Below are 6,000 nucleotides of genomic sequence, written 5' to 3'. Positions count from 1 at the left end.
GGCCCAGATGAAGTTCCCATCTCCTGCCTTCAGCCTGACCTAGATCAGGTTGTTGTAGGCATCTGGGGACAGAACCAGCAGATGGGTGATCCCTGTCTCTCTTTCTCTCTGCCTTTTAAATTAATTAAACAAAAAGTCCTACACGTCTTATGTATCCTTTTGTCCTCCTAAAATGCAGATGGTTACCAAGGCATAGGACACTACAACAGAGGACAGACACCTGAAGAAGTGAAAGGCGCACCAAGGATATAAATCCCCTCAATCAGACAATTCCTGTGTCAAAATTCGGTTCTACATCAAAGTCCAGCTGCAAAACCCCTGTGTCTTGGAAACCCTCTGTGATCCCCAGTCTTAAGGTAGAATCACAGACAGCCCTGAGCGTAAATCCTGATTTCAAACATTATACGTAATCCTGGATAGTCTGTTTAACACGTATGTGAGCGACAACAACCCAAGTTCTTGAGCCGTCACTGCTGCCTCCCAGGGTGCACACTGGCAGGGATCTGAAGCCAGGAACAGAGTCAGGACTTGAATCCGGGAGCTCTAACATGACACGTGGGCATCCCAAGTAGCATCTCACCCCTGTAGGTGCTTTAAATGAGACAAAATGCCCATCACGACCCCATCCTCAGGCATCAATGGAAGCTCCAGGTAAACAACAAAATTATTAGTCAACACTGGAGATAATGCGTCAGTTTATAAAACGTATAACCAATCCATAATCTGAGGTCACTTGAGGATCTGGTGGTTGAAAGCAGCACCAAAACTAGAGTGTTGGTTATACAGATAGCAAAGAACTAACTCCGCCTATTGCTACTCTAACGCTTAATATAACTTAGAAATGCATGGTTGATGGGAATTTTTAGATTAGGTGAACATAGGAATATAGAGCTCATAACACGAGGCAAGCTGCATTTATCAATTTGGAGCTTTTTCCAGTATTTTCTATGTGCTTTGCATATTTCTGATCATACTATTTCAACATTTCTCATTTCAGTTGTTCTTTGACATGATATATAATATGAAAATCTCCAGAACAGGTTTTGGTCTAGACCTGCACTCTGTACTCAGACTACCTGAGTTTGAGTGCAGGCTCCACTTTTAACTCTAGCATCCTGGGAGGCAGCGGTGACGGCTCAAGCAGCTCTGTCCCTGCCACTCTGCTTAGTTCAGACCCAGCTGTTGTGGGAACTGGGGGAGTAAACCAGTAGATGGTTCTTCTTGCAGCTTTATCCAGCAGATGGAAGACCTCTCTCTCTCTCTCTCTCTCTCTCTCTCTCTCTCACTACCTCTCAAATGAATAAAAATATTGAAATACCAAAGAAAATTTTCATCCTGTTACAAACTCTTTTAAAGCATAATTTTAATTTGAAATCAAATATGCCCTCATGTGTGCAAGGGTACTTGGTGGAAAATGGAATTAAAGAATTAGTTTATCTTGGTGCAAAAAAAAACTTCAAAATCCATGAATACATTTCGGGTCTTTCTGAAAAATTAATGATAAATGTGCATACTGAAAAAATTATGGGCTGGTAACATGGCTCACTAGGCTAATCCTCCACCTGTGGCGCCGGCACCCCAGGTTCTAGTCCCGGTTGGGGCACCGGATTCTGTCCCAGTTGCTCCTCTTCCAGTCCAGCTCTCTGCTGTGGCCCGGGAAGGCAGTGGAGGATGGCCCAAGTGCTTGGGCCCTGCACCCGCATGGGAGACCAGGAGGAAGCACCTAGCTCCTGGCTTCGGATCAGCGCAGCGCACTGGCCTTAGCAGCCATTTGGGGGCTGAACCAACAGAAGGAAGACCTTTCTCTCTGTCTCTCTCTCTCACTGTCTAATTCTGCATGTCAAAAATAAAAATAAAAATAAAGAAAAAATTATGCATGGATTTCAAAGTTTTTTACCAAAGTAAACGTAACTGTTTTATTAACATTGATTGATTTGAAGGGAGAGCGATACACACACACAGAAAGAGAGAAAGAGACAGAGATCTTCCATCTGCTGCTTCATACCCCAAATGGCCGCAAAGGCTGGGGCTGGTCCAGGCCAAAGCCCGGAGCCAAGACTCCATCTGGAATTCCCATGGGTGTCATGGGTGTGGCAGAGCAGCCGGCACTCATTTGCAATGCTAGCATTGCCAGCAGTTTAGCTCACTGTGCCACAACACCAGTCCTGAATTTATCTTTTAATTCCATCCTCCCAAGAATTTAAGTATCCTTATACGTATAATTATATAATAACTTCCTTCTTTCATAGCTCTTCAAATTTTAAGTTTTCATTTCATAAATACTCATTTAAAGGATTTTTAAAATAAATTAAGTTACTATAGTGAAATTCAAGCCAACAAATCTGAGTCTAGGTGATTCCGTCAAAGGAGCTTAAGATAGCATTCAGTGAACTGTTTTGTCTAACAAATTGTTGAGGAATTTTGTCATCTAGTTATTCAAAGGATACAATGTTTCAGTTAGACAAGAGGAGTCCAACAGACCTATAATACAACATGGTAACTCCAGTAGTAACAGGGACTTGTATTACTGAAAATTACCATGAAAGAAGCAGTTAAGTATTCTCACCAAAGACAACAACAAACATGTGACATAAGTACATGTAAACTAGCTCTATTTATCCACTTCACAGTGTATACATATACTAAAATATGTTTCATACAAAAACATATGATTCTTTTCATCTAACACAAATTTTTTGAAGAATTAGTTTATCTCCATAAAAAATAATTGTCGAGTTGTTTTAAAACAAATGTATGATTGTTTTATAAGCAAAGTTGGAGCCACAATAGTCAAATATTTACAAACCAGGGCCTACACTGTGGCACAGCGGGTTAAAGCCCAGGCCTGCAGTGGCATTCCATATGAGCACCAGTTCGAGTCCCAACTGCTCCACTTCCAATCCAGCTCCCTGCTGTGGCCTGGGAAGGCAGTGGAAGATGGCCCAAGTCCTTGGGCCCCTGCACCCACATGGGAGACCCAGAAGAAGCTCCTGGCTCCTGGCTTCGGATCAGCTCAGCTCTGGCCGTGACAGGGTAACAGGGGATGGTAGCATGGCTCTGGGTCCTCCAAATCTCTGTTCCCATTAAGGTGGTGAAATAAGAATTTAGTGAGCTGCATCCTCCAGTAAAGAAAATTAAGGGGCCGGCGCTGTGGCTCAGCAGGTTAACGCTTTGGCCTGAAGCGCTGGCATCCCATATGGGAACCGGTTCTAGTCCTGGCTGCCCCTCTTCCGATCCAGCTCTCTGCTATGGCCTGGGGAAATAGTAGAGGATGGCTCTCAAGTCCTAGGGCCCCTGCACTCAAGTGAGAGACCTAGAAGAATCTCCTGGCTCCTGGCTTTGGATCAGCTCAGCTCCAGCCATTGTGGCCATTTGGGGAATGAACCAGTGGATGAAAGACCTCCCTCTCTCCCTCCCTCCCTCCCTCTGTAACTTCTTCTTTCAAATAAATAAAATAAATATACATATATAAATATATATATAAATATACACATATATACATATATATAAATATACACACACATATATATATGTGTGTGTGTATATATATATATATATATTTACAAACCATACTCTTGATTTTGCCCCAAACTTTGCTTCCTTCTTAGGGAGGGAGTGGGGGATCAAATCTCTGCCTAGTACAGACCTTCCCTTTGAAAAACTCTCAGAGGTGTGTCCATCAATTGATAGAAACAAAGACCAGAAAATGAACCAGGGCTTGGCAGCCTGAAAACCCCTAAGTGGTTTCCTCGGTAACCAAGTTAAAGAAGCACCCTGCCCCTCTCCTGCTTGGACACCCAGGCCCTGCCAGCTGCGAACGAGCCACCTTCCCTAGCCCTCTCCTCTGAGTGCACCTACCTGGACCCCTTACTCCGACAGGAAGGAACCCTGGCAGGTTTCCTGGGAGCTCCAGGCCTTCCACCCTCATCCCTGCATGTTGGAACCTTATGCTTCCCCTCCTCCAAGGCCACTTAAATGTCATTTTCTGCCCGAGGTCCTCCTGTCTCCGGGCTGTGGTGTTTCCTTCCTCTCAGCTCTCACGGTACTTTCTTCCTGCCTGTGGCACTTAGCTTACTCCCTGCGGCCTGGCAGTGTAACAGCATAAGATGTCCATCATGATCTCATTCTCCGGAATAAATGCAAGTTCCGCATGAACAAACAAGTTAGCAAAGACGGCAGACACGCTGCCAGTGTGTAAAACTGACTACCCGTTCATAACCGGAGCTGGGTTGGGTGCATGTTTACATCCCTAGTAGGACCATAAGATCCTTTATGGGAATGACTTGTCTAATTCAGTACTGTTTCTTTCTTCTTCCTATTAGTTCTTACTAATATATGACTTAACTCTTCAATACCTACTATGTTGCAGGTGCTGTACTAGGCCCTAGACATTCAATGTTAAGCAAGTAAAAGTTACCCTTCCTCTAACAGAGCCTGCACCACCCAGCAAAGAGAAAAGGGAGGCAGCGCTGTGGTGTAGCAGGTAAAGCTGCTGCCTGCAGAGCTGGCATCCCATATGGGTGCCAGTTCCAATCCCAATGCTCCACTTCTGATCCAACTCTCTGCTGTGGCCTGGGAAAGCAGTAGAAGATGGCCCAAGTCCTTGGGCCCCTGCACCCACATGGGAGACCTGGAAGAAGCTCCTGGCTCCTGGCTTCGGATTGGCTCAGCTCCTGCCATTGCTGCTATTTGAGAGTGAACCAGCAGATATAAGACCTCTCTCTGCTTTTGCCTCTCTGCAACTCTGCCTTTCAAATAAATAAATAAATCTTAAAAAAAAAAAAAACAGGAAGAAAGAAAGACAAGCAGGAAATCAAGAAGTGGTGGAAAAACACAGGTGTTACTGCAGGGCACTGCAAAAGCACTGAGCAGTTTAAGATGGAGGAGATGAGGACTGGAGGAGCTAAAAGAAGCACAACGCAGATGAGGCAAAAAGAGAGGCTGTCAAGACAGAAACACAGCACAGGGCCACCAAATCTAAGCAAGGTGCAGGGTGCAACTTGGTCCTCAGTCACAGGAAGCTGTCAAGCAGAGACAAGACTTGATCAAAATTAATATGATGCTTACAGAAAAATCCAGATATATTTGCTTATTTCCTTATAAATATGTATTTACTTACTTAAATTGTACCTCCTTTCTAAGAGGCCTTCATGTGGCTAACATGTTTATTTACAGTGTACTATATACAAATTATGTATTTCCACTTTCAAAGAAGATTTTGAAAGTACTATACAGTAAGACATACTGATGGATCCTTCGCTCCCTTTTTGATTCTATCAGTTAGTATTAGCAGACACTTGTCTTGTTTGTGTGATCCCTTTGACTCTTAGACCTATCAGAGCCATCAATTGTGAGCTGAAATTGACCACTTGGACTAGTGAGATGGCATTGGTACATGCCACCTTGATGGGATTGTGTTGGAATCCCCTGGCACATTTCTAACTCCACCATTTGCGGCAAGTCCGATTGAGCATGTCCCAAATTGTACATCTCCTCCCTCTCTTTTTCCACTCTGAAATTTAACAGGGATCACTATTCAGTTAAAATTTAAACACCTAAGAATAATTGTGTGTTAATTACAGAGTTCAACCACTAGTACTAGAACAACAACAACAACAACAAATACTAAAAAGGATAAAGTATTACATTGTACATCTAAAGTCAGGACAAGAGCTGATCAGGTCATTGTTTCTTATAGTGTCCATTTCACTTAACAGGTTTCCCCTTTGGTGCTCAGTTGTCACCGATCAGGGAAAACAAATGATATTTGTCTCTTTGGGACTGGCTTAATTCACTCAGCACATGGGAAGCGGGATACACAGCAGATTCATAGAATGGCAGATGTCCTAAACAACACTCTGGCCTCAGAATCAGCCCTCAAGGCATTCGGATCTGGCGGAAGAGCCCATGAGAGTATAGTAGGCATGGAAAGCCAAGATATCATGGAAAAAAAAAAAAGACCTAAATGAAAGATCTCTGTGAGTGAGATCCCAGTGGAAA

Source organism: Lepus europaeus, chromosome 6 (genome assembly GCF_033115175.1).
Source record: "Lepus europaeus isolate LE1 chromosome 6, mLepTim1.pri, whole genome shotgun sequence".
In the NCBI taxonomy this organism is placed as follows: domain Eukaryota; kingdom Metazoa; phylum Chordata; class Mammalia; order Lagomorpha; family Leporidae; genus Lepus; species Lepus europaeus.
Note: the sequence above shows the minus strand (reverse complement) of the source record.